Here is a 15,092-nt window from a genome sequence, read left to right on the forward strand (position 1 = left end):
AGTGACATGTTAAATTACAAAGCTTTTAGAATAAAACATAAGATAATATCTTCATAATCTGGAGTAAGCAAACATTTCTTAAATGTTTAGGGCACAGAAATCACTAGACATAAAATCAAGATAGATAAGTTGAATTTTATTAAACTTAATCACTTCTGCTAAATAGCAGACAGTTTTAAAAGACTGAAAATGCAAATCTCTCACTGTGAAAGATAATTTCAATACATATATACAATAAATGAGTCATATCCTGATTATATAAAGAAGTCCTAAAAGTTCTTCAAATCAATAAGCTATAGATCAAAATAAAAAGTAAAATGGGAAAAAGATATGAACAGATATATCACAAGTTATCTAAGTGGCAAAAAACCATGAAACATCAATACTCACCATGGAAATGCAAATTAAAACTACAAGATAGGGCTTCCCTGGTGGCGCAGTGGTTGAGAATCTGCCTGCCAATGCAGGGGACACGGGTTCGAGCCCTGGTCTGGGAAGATCCCACATGCCGCGGAGCGGCTGGGCCCGTGAGCCACAATTGCTGAGCCTGCACGTCTGGAGCCTGTGCTCCGCAACAAGGGAGGCCGCGATAGTGAGAGGCCCGTGCACCGCGATGAGGAGTGGCCCCCGCTTGCCACAACTAGAGAAAGCCCTTGCACAGAAACGAAAACCCAACACAGCCATAAATAAATAAATAAATAAATTTAAAAATGGTCCACATCAAAAAAATCTTAAAAAAAAACAAAAAAAACAAACTACAAGATACCACTACACATCTAAACAAATGACTTAAACTAGAAAGGGACAATACCTAGTGGTGACGCAACTTAGAATGGTCATATATTGCTGGTAGGACTGTAAAATGATAGAAAAACTTTGAAAAATTATTTGGCAGAATCTACTAAAAACTAAACGAACTTCCTCCTTATGACTCACCAATTCTACCTTTATGCATATTCCTAATACAAATGAAGTGCATAACTCCATGAAAAGACATATACAATATGTGTAATAGAAAACAGAGTTTGATTCATAATATCCCCAAATGGAAAAAATTAAAACAAATAACCTTCAGTGGTAGAATGAATTTTTAAAAATATGGTATATCCCCATAATGAAATGTATTTAACAGTAAAAAGGAACAAATTATTCATACCCAAGAACATGAATCTAACTCAAAAACATTATGTTGAGCGAAAGACTTCACAACAAAAGTAAATTTGCATGAGGGTGATGTCAGCAAAGAGAGGGCTAGGAGGTCTCAACACTTGTTCTCCCCACTAAAACAACAAAAGTAGTAAATAAATAACCATGAACTGAAGAAAATATCTCTGGGAAAGCTCTGGACTACAGCAAAAAAGTAGCAAAAAACTATGAAGCTCAAAATCCAAGGATGGCTACACAGAAAAGTGTAGGAAGCATTTCACCTGCACCACCCCATCCCCCAGTGTAGAGGAGCTTGGGGCCAATAGAGACACACTCCCTTGGGGGGAGTTCATGCCAAAGGGAAAAGGAGAGCAGGAGAACTTCACCAATCCTTACTACCAATGACTTACGCAGACTTTGCTGCTCAGGATCCCCCAATTCTTCACCAATATTGAACCCAGATGATGAAGCTGCCTAAAGTCCCTGCCCTTGTGTCTCCTCCCTGGGGCTGGGGCTGTCTCTGCGGTGAGACCCCACTGACTGCTGTGCCTGGCTCTCCTAGATCACATCACCAAAGCACCTCACCACCTACAGGACCAAAGCTGTTGCTGCTTTGCACCCCACCCCCTGTTTCCCCAGGCCCCAAGTTACGTCATTGACCTGTCATTACTGAGGCCAAGTTGCAGCTGCTCTACACCCCACTCCCTGGTCCTAAGTTGGGGCTCTGACCTGCCATCACCAGGCTGCTCTGCTGCAGCTCTGCCCCATCCCCAAGGTTGTATGTCATGGTTTTACCCACTATTACCAGGGCTCCACTGTTGCTGCTCTGCATCCCACCCGCTGGGCTCCAAGCTGGGGCTCTGACCTGCCAAACTTGAGCTACTGCTGTTCTGTGACCACCCGCAGGGGCCAGAGTTGGGACTTGTACTCACCATCCCCAAGGCAGGCTACTGCTGCACCCTGCCTTCTGAGCCCAAGCCACCGCTACACCCTCTCAACCCAGGGACCATTCCACTGTTCCCCCCTCACCCTTAGCCTGAGTCATTGTGGCAATCCCCAGAGACCCAGACCAAGGTTCCACAAGAGATCTGCACATGCCCACATCTCAGATACCTGCACCAGCATCACAACAAGCATACCCAGAACCCAGGTGCTACAGTAGTTCTAATTGTACCTGATCCCAGGACCCCAGATCAGCTGCTGCTCTGAGCGTCAGCACCCCATAACTGGCACCAAGAGGAATCCCCTCAGCTAAAACTTCTTCCCATGGGCAAAAAGGGGAAAACAGGAGTCTAGCAGCCGTTGCCTCTGAGTACCCTGCCACTCATGGGACCACTGCAGCCTTGACCACAGAAGGCCCCCACAGTCTCTGTGGATGCTGCCTTCAGCTGGCAGAGCTGCGTGGAGACTACTGCCACCTTGCCCTTCCAGGAACCAGAGGCACTACACCCCACCCAGCCAGTGCCCTCACAGCCAACCACAGATGAAAGTCTTTCTCCAAAAAAGCCAGTCCAAAAAGGCCAGTCCAAAAAGGCTGGAAGAAATGAATGCTCCCTCAAATGCTCAGACATCAGTGCAAAGCCATCAGAAATGTGAAAAAGCAATCATACATGACACCATCAAAGGAACAATAATTGTCCAGTAACTGACCCCAAAGAAATGAAGATCAATGAGTTACCTGACAAAGAATTCAAAATAGAATTCTCTGGTAAAGGTGAATATATAGTAAAATTCAAAATACTCTAGTACTGAAATGCTGGTGCATAAATCACTTTGAACTCTAGTTAGGTTAAAAGACAAAAGTTATAAAAATAACTATATAGCTTCAATATTTTGTTAATGGATACACAATATAAAAAGATGTAGATTGTTACATCAACAATGTAAAATGTGGGGGGAGGTCAAGTAAGTAGGTAGAAATTAAGTTCTTATCAGCTTAAAATAGACTGTTATAAGATGTATTATGAAAGGCCGATGGGAATCACAAAGCAAAAACTTACAATAGATACACAAGTGATAAAGAGAAAAAAAAATCAAAGAATACCATTATAAAAAATTATCAAAAGATAGCAAGAGAGGAAGAAAGCAACCACAAAACAATCATAAAGCAATGAACAAAGTGGCCATAGTAAGTCCTTAGCTATCAGTAAATACTCTAAGGGTAAATGGTTTAAAAATCTCTAATTAAAAGACATAGAGTGGCTGAATGGATAAAAATAAGACCCAAATATATGCTGCCTACAAGAGACTCACTTAACCTTTAAGAACACTCATAGGAGAGACAGAGAAAGATATTCTGCGCAGTTGGAGACCAAAAGAGAGGAGGGGTAGCTCTACTTATATCAGACAAAATAGACTTTAAGTTGAAGCTATAACAAGACACAAATAATGTTATTATATAATGATGGAGTAATTTTATCAAGAGGATATTAACCACTGTAAATATATATGCATCCCGTATCAGAGCACTGCAATATATTAAACAATTATTAACAGATCTGAAGGTAGAAAGAAGCAATCAAAGTAGCAGCGGTCGATACACTGCTTTCAACAAAGGATAGATTAGCCAGACAGAAAATCAATAAGGAAATAATGGACTTGAACTATACTTTAGACAAAATGGACCTAACAGACATATGTAGAACATTCCATCCAACAGCAGTAGAATGTATAATCGTCTCAGGAGCACAAGGAACATTCTCCAGGATAGATCATATGTTAAGTCACAAGAATAGTCTTAACAAATGTAAGACTGAAATCATATCAAGTGTCATTTTTTATCACAATGGTATAAAACTAGAAACCAATTAACAAGAGGAAAGCTAGAAAATTCACAAATACATGAAAATTAAACAACAAACTTCTAAACAATCAATGGGTCAAAGATGAAATCAAAAGGGAAATTTGAAAATATCTTGAGATAAATGAAAATGAAAACACAATCTTCTAAAACTTTTGGGATGCTGAAAAAGCAGTTCTTACGTGAAAGTTTAGAGGGATAAAAGCCTACACTAAGGAAAAAAAAAAAGGAGATCTCAAACAATCTAACCTTACACTTTAAGGAACTAGAAAAAGAAGAGCAAATTAATCCCAAAGTTAACTGAAGTTAATTTAATAATAAAAATTAGAGCAGAGATAAGTGAAATAGATTAGAAAAACAATAGAAAAGATAGACTAAACTAAGAGTTATTTTTTTAAAAAGAGAAACTAAATTGACAAACCTTTAGCTAGACTAAGACAAAAAGAGAGATGATTCAAATTAATAAAATTATAGGAAAGAGGAATATTAAAACTGATACCACAGAAATAAAAAGGATAAGAGACTACTATGAACAATTATATGCAAACAAATTACATAGTTTAGAAGAAATAGACAAATTTGTAGAAACATACAATTTATCAAGACTGCATCATGAAGTAATAGAAAATTTGAACAGATAAATAATCAGAAAGAGACTGAATCAATAATGAGAAACCTTCCACTGAAAAAAACTAAGGGACCAGATGGCTTCACTAGTGAATTCTACCAAACATTTAAAGAAAAATTAATACCAATTTCTCTCAAGCTTTTTCAAAAAAACTGAAGAGGAACGAACACTTCCAAACTCATTTTAGAAGGCCAGCATTACCCTGATACCAAATAAAGCCAGATAAGGACACTACAAGAAAAGAAAACTACAGGCCAATATCCCTTACGAACACAGATGCAAAAATCTTCAACAAAATACTAGCAAACAAAATTCAATAGCACATTAAAAGGATCATACACCATGATCAAGTGGGATTTATCCCTGGGATGTGAGGATATTTCAAATTAATAAATGTGATACATCACATTAACAGAATAATTTTTTAAATATTATGATAATTTTAATAGATGCAGACAAAGCATTTAACAAAATTCAACATCTTTTCGTGATGAAAACTTTCAACAAAGTGGGAATACAGGGAATGGATCTGAACAAAATAAAGGTCATATATGGACATTTCTCCAAAGAAGATATACAGATCTCCAACAAACACATGAAAGGATGCTCAACATCACTAATCATTAGAGAAATGCAAATCAAAATTATAAAGAGGTATCACCTCACATCGGTCAGAATGGCCATCATCAAAATATCTACAAACAATAAATGCTGGAGAGGGTGTGGAGAAAAGGGAACCCTCTTGCACTGTTGGTGGGAATGTAAATTGATACAGCCACTATGGAGAACAGTATGGAGTTTCCTTAAAAAATGAAAACTAGAACTACCATATGACCTAGCAATCCCACTACTGGGCATATACCCTGAGAAAACCATAATTCAAAAAGAGTCACGTACCACAATGTTCACTGCAGCTCTATTTACAATAGCCGGGACATGGAAGCAGCCTAAGTGTCCATTGACAGATGAATGGCTAAAGAAGATGTGGCACATATATGCAATGGAATATTACTCAGCCATAAAAAGGAACGAAATTGAGTTATCTGTAGTGAGGTGGATGGACCTAGAGTCTGTCATACAGAGTGAAGTAAGTCAGAAAGAGAAAAACAAATACCATATGGTAACACATATATATGGAATCTAAAAAAAAAAAAAAAAAGGTTCTGATGAACCTAGGGGCAGGACAGGAATAAAGACACAGACGTAGAGAATGGACTTGAGGACAAAGGGAGGGGGGAGGGTAAGCTGGGACGAAGTGAGAGAGTAACACTGACATATATACACTACCAAATGTAAAATAGATAGCTAGTGGGAAGCAGCTGCATAGCACAGGGAGATCAGCTCGGTGGTCTGTGACCACCTAGAGGGGTGGGATAGGGATGGTGGGAGGGAGACGCAAGAGGGAGGAGATATGGGGATATATGTATATGTATAGCTGATACACTTTGTTATAAAGCAGAAACTAACACACCATTGTAGAGCAATTATACTCCAATAAAGATGTTAAAAACTAAATAAATAAATAAAAAGGTCATCTATGACAGGCCCACAACAAACATCACATTCAATAGTGAAAAGACGAAAGATTTTCCTCTAAGATCAATGATGCCCCACTGTCACTACTTTTATTCTACATAGTGCTGGAAGTCCTAGCCACAGCATTAGGCAAGAAAAATAAATAAAAGGCTTCCAAATTAGAAAGGAAGAAATAAAATTACCTCTGTTTGCAGATTACATGATCTTATAAGAAAACCCTAAAAACTCCACCCAAAACTGTTAGAACTGATAAATGAGTTCAGTGCACTTGCAGGATACAAAATCAACATACATTACATTTCTGTACACTAACAATGAACTACTAAAAGGGAAATTAAGGTAGCAATTCCATTTACAATAGCATCAAAAATAATAAACTCTAGGAATAAATTTAACCAAGGAAGTGAAAGACACTTAAAACTATAAGACACTGACAAAATAAACTGAAGACACAGATAAATGAAAAGGTATTCTGTGTTCTTGGGTTGGAATAATTAATATTATTAAAATGTGAGATCTACGTATTCAATGCAACCTCTATCAGCAACATACACCATCTTATCTGTTATAACAAAACAAAACAAGAAGACAAGAAAACCCAGCCTTATTTATTGTGCAAGGGGACTACACAAGGATGTGGATACCAGGACACAGGGGTCATTGTGATTCATCTTGAGGATGGTACCACAGGGTACTGACTCAGAAAATGCATCAGGGAACCTCCTGGGAGGTTGGAAATATTCTATATGCAGATCTGGGTAGTTCCATGAATGTACTGATATCAGAAAATTCATGATGCTGTACATTCAGGATTTGTGCACTTTATCCTATGTATGAAATGCCTCAATTTAAAAAATAGACTTACAGAAAGAAAAAAATGGAACTATGTAAAAATATGCGTATCTGCACATTTGATTCTGTTGCTTAAAACCTTTAAGTGATTTTGTAATTACATAGAAACGAAGACCAAAATCCTTACCATCAGTTACAAGGCCCACAATTACGGCCTCATTTCTTCTAGCATTATTTCACTCTCCCCATCTAAACCTCACTCCATTCTTTTGTTTCCTTTAATGAACTATATCTTTTTTTAAAAAGTGTACACTCTGAAATGCTGTTCTGGTTGTCTAAAAAATTATTTTCCACATCTTGTTCTTTTTGTTGTTGTTGTTCCTAGCTTAAAAATGTTTCATCAAATGAATTAGTTAACTATTTACTTGTTTGAAGCATTGGTAATTACAGGAAAAGAAATAGCCTTTGTGATACCTTTTTAGTAACAATTGTGTTTCAAGGTTACCAAATATCCCCAAATAGTGATATTGCAAAGAACTTCTTTAAAAATTATAAGCTAATAAAAAATATATTGAGTGGTAGAATTAGAAAACCACAATTTTGCAACTGTAGTGTTAGAACTGGTAACCAAGCATAATCATTAGACACTAAAACTATTAGGTCAAAGATCAATGGATAACTGGAATTTGCAAGGAGCTGAGGTATTGTCTCAGCTTAATTGCTGGTTTAGGGAGTAAAATATAACCTCACAATGGAGAGAGCTTGCTGGTTCTACATTAACCCAGAGATCAAATTTAAAATAACGGATAATGAGAAAACCTACACCATACATTATATGCCTTTTGAAATGATGCAAAAGGAAGTACACAACATCATCTATGGAGTGAATCTTATCCAGTCCCTAGATTTAACCTTAAGTTTACAGAACATACAGGGTATAGAAAAACAACCTAAAACATACCAAAAAGAAATGATTGAGACAAATCCAGAAGGTAGAATATTGCCAATGTTCCATGTGTGTGCGCACACACACACACACACACACACATTTGGGTTGGGCAGTGGCAATGTTATAGATTAAGAGAGAGAAATGCAACTGATGAGGATGAGTATAATCTTTGTGACTTTCTGTCTGAATTAAAAAAAAAAAAAAAATCCCACAAGGACTCAGAGGCAAAGAATATACAAATCAATTTTCACTGCAAAGTAAAGGAGCTGTTACAGTGGAGGATTACTGGACTGAATGTCAATATTATGACATAGTATGAGTGTGTTTCATGTTTGGTAATTGCAATCATTGTTGCTTTTGTTGTGGTCATCCATGTACAATGCTTGGTGTCAGTCTATTTATCTCGTAAAAATAAAATACAGTGTGTGTGTGTGAAAAAAATAAATAAAAATAAAAAATAAAAAATAAAAAAAAAAAGAAAAGATATCTGTATCCCCATGTTCATAGCAGCACTATTTACAGTATCCAAGACATGGAAAAAAAAAAAAAAAAAAAGAGAGAGAAATGCAATGCGTAGCCTTGACTATAGTCTGGTTATTAAAAAAATAACATTTTTAAGGGATCAATTTGAGAAGATTGAATATGGCTGGGAAGTGTATGATATTAGGGAAATATTGGTACTTTCTTAGCTTTAATGATGATTTTAAGATTATGTAGAAAATGTTCTTATACTTTAGAGATTCCTACTAAAATCTTTAGGTGTGAAATGCCAATGTGTATAATTCACTTTCAAAATTTAGCAAAAAGAGACTTCCTTGGTGGTCCGGTGGTTAAGACTCCGTGCTTCCAATGCAGGGGACACGGGTTTGATCCCTGGTCGGGGAAGTTCTGCATGCCGAGGGGTGTGGCCAAAAAAAAGAAACCCCAAAACAAAAAAACCCCACAAAATTTAGCGAAAAGGATGCAATTAGTACGGCAAAATATAAACAATTTTTATATCTAACTTCATTAAGAATCTCTTTATCAGATGGATTTCTCTGCTCCTCCACCCTGAGTTGACCAAGTAAGGAACTATGAAAACACAGTGGCTATGTTTTTCATAACATTTATCACAATTATAATTATTCATTTATTTAAAGTTTGTATTCAACACTAAGCAGTAAGGCTCATCCTATTTTATTAAACACTGTTTGCAAGTGTTCAATAACTATTTCTTCATGAAAAAATGAAACACATGATAATTTCCAATTCTCTGATCATTTGGTTTCTTAATTTTTTTCACATTTTTTCTTTTATGTTGGACAACCTACCCTACTAATCTCAACTTGATATGCTGAAATTTTGTAAATCTCTACTCAATGTTACCTCTTCCATAAAGTTTTCTCTTATGTTGCCAATCAAAATAATTTCTTTATCCTCTGTATGATTATTACTCTATCATAACAAAAATAATATGCTCAATCTCTATGTAACTAGTTATTCACTTGTGTCTGTAATTACACTCTTATTTCCATAAAAACAGGGGCTGTGCCTTTTACTCTGGTCTTTTTCTCCTAAAAACATTATTACTTTGTATACTATATAATAAATAACCTTTGATTTGGGCTCATATCAATATGTGCACCACACATTTTTATTGTATTACTTTCTTTAAGTTCTAGTATTCTTTCGTGACAAAATACTGAGGGTTTTTTCCAAGTGTTTTGCAGTATTTTTTCATAAATATTTCATAATGTTAACTAGCACAATAGGATTAACAACTTCCTTAGACAAATCCAATCTTTTAATATTGATGCTCAGTCCCAGGCTGGATCTGTGCCAGAGCATAAGCCCACAGAATGTGGAAGCAGGAAGACAAGAAAAAAAAAATTGAAGCAGAACTTTAAAGCGTGAGACTTTGCCTGTCACATTGGCTGTGTTATCCCGGAGACAATAGTAAGAGATTGGGAAATCTTTGCGCCAAGGCATTCAAAAGCACAGGAGATGAAAGGAAAACCTGTAGACACTGAAGGACAATCACAGACCGATACTCAGAATGAATGGGTCATTGCTGTGTTTTTGTTGGGCTGACAGCTAAGGGAAAGCTCTTCCAGTTACCATGTGTCTGTTAAATCCTGGTAATCTGTATTGTACTGGTTGTGTGCACACAACATCAACATGTATTCTACAGCTTTCTCCTGCCTGCTTTTGGTTACTCCCACCATCCACCCACCACTAGAACTGGACACAGAAAAAAGAAAGGAGGAAAGGGGGAAAAATCCCCTCAACTGGGTTTTCACAAGACAAGTAGTAAAGGAAGGCAAAACCCACTTTCCCTGTCTCCGCCTGCTGGGGTACATGGCCCTCCTTTGCACAATGTTTTCTGAGGCCATGGGGCTGGGATTCGGATCCCAGCAACCACCTCAGGCTAGGTACGCATGACTCGGTTTTTTCAGGGCAGTAAACAAACTGTTCTCAAGTTAGTGCCTTATTAACAGGAGGTCAATTTCTTCATTCTTGTTCCTAAATTATTACCCCTCTTAAAATGAATAGAAACCCTTTCATTCTATAGGTAGGAAGCATCTACACAATCGAATTTTGTGCTTTTTTGCTAGACATCGCTATTTTATTATTCAGTTTTCCCTAAAGCATATGATTTCTCAATTGAGCTTTCTTTTTACTGTCTTTTATACATCCTTAAAATTATACTTTCAACAAAATAGATATGGACTATTATAGACAGCTACTTGCAGGGAGTCATACTTTTCTTACACTATATTTTATACAGTATCCCAATAGATGTGTTTTGGAAAAAATGTGATGCCCTACAATATCTATTAAGTATTTTATAATGCGATTGTTTAGAAAATGAAGACCAAGGAAGAACAAACTATGAACCAAGCCTAGGCCAGGACTTTATAATTGCTTTATAAAAGCAGACTAATTGCTTTATAAATGTTAAATCAGATTGGAATGAGGATTTAACCAAAATGAAAACACTATACAATGCTAATATCTTTCTTCAGATTATCCATGTGGCCATCTCTATAGAATTAGCAATTATTTGGAAGCCAAAAGTTTTCATTCATGTTAAACAAAATCGGATGATCGGTCATTTGCACATGAAAATATTTGAAGCACGTACACAGTATGACACATCTAATTTTGTATTTGAAAGTCATGATGATAAGAACAAAATCCTCAATGTTTTATATACCACTGTGGTGTTAAAAAAAAATAGTATTTTCTTAAAACCAAATCTCATTGTTTTCTCAATGAAGTGTTAGATTGTGGTTTAGGATTTACCATGATCCTTAAGTACAGATTTAAGCTCTTATTTGTTTGTTTGAGATATAATTGACAAATAACATTATATTAGCTTCATAATGATTCAATACATGTATATATTGTGAAATGATCACCACAACATCTAGTTAACATCCATAACCACGCACAGTTACAAATTTGTTTTCTTGTGTTCAGAACTTTTAATATCTAACTCTCTTAGCAATTTCCAAATATACAATAGAGTATTATTACTACAGTCACCATAATGTATGTTATATCCCCTTGACTTATTTATTTTATAACTAGAAGTTTGTACCTTTTGACTACCCTTGATGTTTTCGATTATTAGTTATTAATTGTTGTCCAATGTAACATTTACCTAGTATTATGTGGTTATAAAGTGCTTTCACACACTCTTTGATTTGCATTTGAGGGAATATCTTTGAGGACAGTATTGTTATTGTTCCATTCTTCTCCTTTTTGTAGAGCTGAGTAATTAAGTAACTTGCCCAAGGATATAGCTAGTCAATATCAGACTCTTCGCACTCTCAAGTCCTTCTGATTGAGATGTCACCATGCCTAACTCTTCACACCGACTTACAGACACATCAACACAAAGGCCCAAAGCTGCTGTTTAGATTCTTTGAAAGCTACAGTTCAATATTCAAAATAGACACATATTATCACTCCTATACTCAATTCACCTTCCTTAATCACTAAAGCAGTAGAGAACAAGAAGGTAAAAGCCAAATTATTCAAACTTTGTGAGAGATATAACCAACCTGACTTGTTAAAGAAAGATCTTTTCAGGTTATTTAGCAGATAAAAAATGATCTTCTGTCTGATATCCTAAAAATAAGTTCCAAGGATATTGTAGTTATCTCCCAGTGTCAATATAATTTTATTCTTGATTTCTTGTGGAAACTTGGAATGCAAATACAGGATTTTAGAAAAGAAGGCCCTGAATCAATATGTAGTTCATATGAACAGTGCAACAGCGTTGGGCTATGTCCAATCACTAATAAAACAAAGCAAAGGACAATGGAAGGAGGAGAATTTAATAGGGCTATAACTGGACAACATACTACATATAGAGTTCGTCTCTTTCACCAAGTGAATTATAATTTAAATTAAATTTTATACGTGAGGAATGATGCTGTTTGTCTCCTATTACAGGGAAATTCTTATAGAATAAACAGAAGCATGTAAAAAATTCTTTTCATTACTTAATTCTATAAATTTTGCAAAATAAAAGATTCCCTGTTAAAAAAATCAAGATTAAGGGGAGCACTGTTAGTTCTCAAAGCTTCATCTGGCACCTCTCTGTTCCCGAAATCATTGGAATGAGAAAACATGCCTTTCCTCTTCAGAGGACATTCTAAAATCCATGGCTTGTGGATTGTGAATCAAACCCGAATTGTTGGTTTTGTTTACCAGTTTTTTGAAGACTGTGCACTGTCCCTAATGGAAAAGCAGGTTTTAATTAAAAGAACTTCATTTTTACACTGGGTATTGGATGTTAACAGCATACCATTTTAAAGATTTCTATGCAAAATCAGAACTCTGAATGAATTGCCACTATAATAATTTAACTGTATAAAACAAGAGAACATCTTGAGCATAACTTTTGAGATTTTTATTGAATCAATTATGGTATTTAGAGTTAGATGAAGCACAACTTTGCCGCTTTAGAATATGATGGAGTAGCTTGCCGCAAAGCCATGCTCCCACTGGGAACAACCAGAGGAGTTGGATAAAATACAAAATCAATTTGGTAGAATCCATTGCAGAGTTGCTGAAGAAACTAGCATTTGAGAGGACAAGATCTTGAAGGAAAGGGGATCCCAGAAATGTGAGCTAGTATCATGTAAGTTGTTTTTCTATGCAGGGTATTTGCTAATAATAGCGTAGAACTAGAGGCTGATAAAATCGTCAGGAATGCAGCAAAGAATCAGCAGAGCAACGCAAACTTTTGCCAACCTCACAAGGGCAAGGTGAGATAAACTTTGCCGCTGGCCAGTCATCCATGATTCAATAAGCCAAAATCTTGAGAAGGGAGGTGAAGGGAAGTAATGTCAAACTCAAGGGGTTCCTTCCTTGATATACTTGCTGAAATTTTAACCAGGAAAACAGCAAGATGCTAAAAACTAAGCAGAAAGCCACCAAAAAAGCAGAGCAGAGTTATCAGTAGCCTCAAGCTGATTCAGAGATGAAAATGAGATTATACTAAATAGAAGAAGTCTTATAAAACATTTGGCGTCCCTGGAAATTTACACCTTACAATATGGGGCAAAGCAGAGGTAGAAAAAAACATACCAAAAGTTTTGAGTTAAATTCCTCATTGGTTTAAGGCGATCCCAATGACTCCTACTACTTAGCCATGTTCAACATTTTCTATTTTTTCTGTATTTTTCTATTTCCTATATTCAATATTTCCATCTCAAATGGTTCCTTCTCCATCAGCATTCCAACATACTCAACTATTTCCCATCCTGATGGGGTACACAGGGGCAGGGGAGCTTTTCTTATCTTCCACTCCACTTTCCCACTCCAACACTACCTTCACTAACTCTCTCCATTTCCTCACGTTCCACTTCTGAACCCAAGGCAATCCTAGTTCCATTCCTACCAAGCAGCCACTAAAATTGCTCTTGTCAAAGACTCCAATAACTTCCATGACCCTCCATATTCTTAATAATGAACATTTTTAGTCTTTATCTCAGCAGCTTTTCATATAATTGCAGTTTTTAAAAAATGTACTACTCTTCTTTTCTGCCAATTCCTCCTACGTTTCTGCTTCTTCCCTCTGGTTGCTTTTAGGCATTCTCCTTCTTATTCCTCAAAATAATATTGTAATTTTCTTTTCCTTCAAATTTCCTTCAAATTTCTACATGATCCTGGTTAACACTTCCACTTAGTTTCAGATATCACATATATGATGTTGACTCCTAAATCTAAACCTCTTGCTCAATACATATTGCTCCATTTCCAGTTACACACACCCAAATACTATTTTGAATCTCCACTCACATAATTCAAATGCTCTTCAAATTCAATATACCCAACATAAAATACCCCATGGCAAATAACTAAAGGCTCTTCAAATTTTACTATCACGTTCTAGCACATGATATTTTTCCCCCGAATATCTCACAAATCTGTCCTCTTTTCACCATCTCTAGTCCTATGTACTATCAATTTTTTTCTGGCTATGGTATTAATAGTCTCTGCACATCTACTCTTGGGAACCACTAGACCATTTTCCAGATTGAAGTCATAGAAGCCTTTTACATACTACAAATCTAACCATGCACTCTTCTGATTAAGTATTGCAATCAATAACTTCCCTTAGTTTTAAGGACAAAATCTGGTTACTGTCTGCCCCTCTGACATCATGATGTACAATTCTTCTTCCTTCTCTTTAGTCCAGTGAAATTGTCCAACTTTCAGTTCCTGAAATGAACCAGACTCCCTTCTGCCTCAGGGATTTTTGCCCTTTCCAAGTCTTTTGTCTCCTGAGCTAATTAACTCCTACTCATCTTTCTAGTCTTAGTTCAAATGTCACTGCCTTCAGGAAGATTTTCTCGACCTCCTCTGGCAAGGATTATGCTTGTTACAGTCTCCACTTGCTGTATGTTTTTCTAAAAGAGAATTTTATGTTTTTGTATTTATTTCCTACCCATCACACATCCACCACCCCAATCCCAGCCAGACTAATAATTCCATGAGGGTAAGGACCATGTCTGTTTTGCTGCCATTGTATCCCCAATACCAAGTTAGTTCCAACAAACAGTAGATAATAAATACATGTAAAATAAGTGAGCACAAATTAAACAGATGGATAAATGAACAGATGGCTAAGAAGATACAATATGTAAATTATTTGGGTACCCTCTGTTAGCTAGCCTATCAAGGTGCTTATTTGCTCTTGGCTTACTTGGATAGGCAACTTTCCTCGCCAAACACTAGGTCCT

The sequence above is a fragment of the Balaenoptera physalus genome, assembly GCF_965194825.1.
Source record: "Balaenoptera physalus genome assembly, chromosome: 14".
NCBI lineage: Eukaryota > Metazoa > Chordata > Mammalia > Artiodactyla > Balaenopteridae > Balaenoptera > Balaenoptera physalus.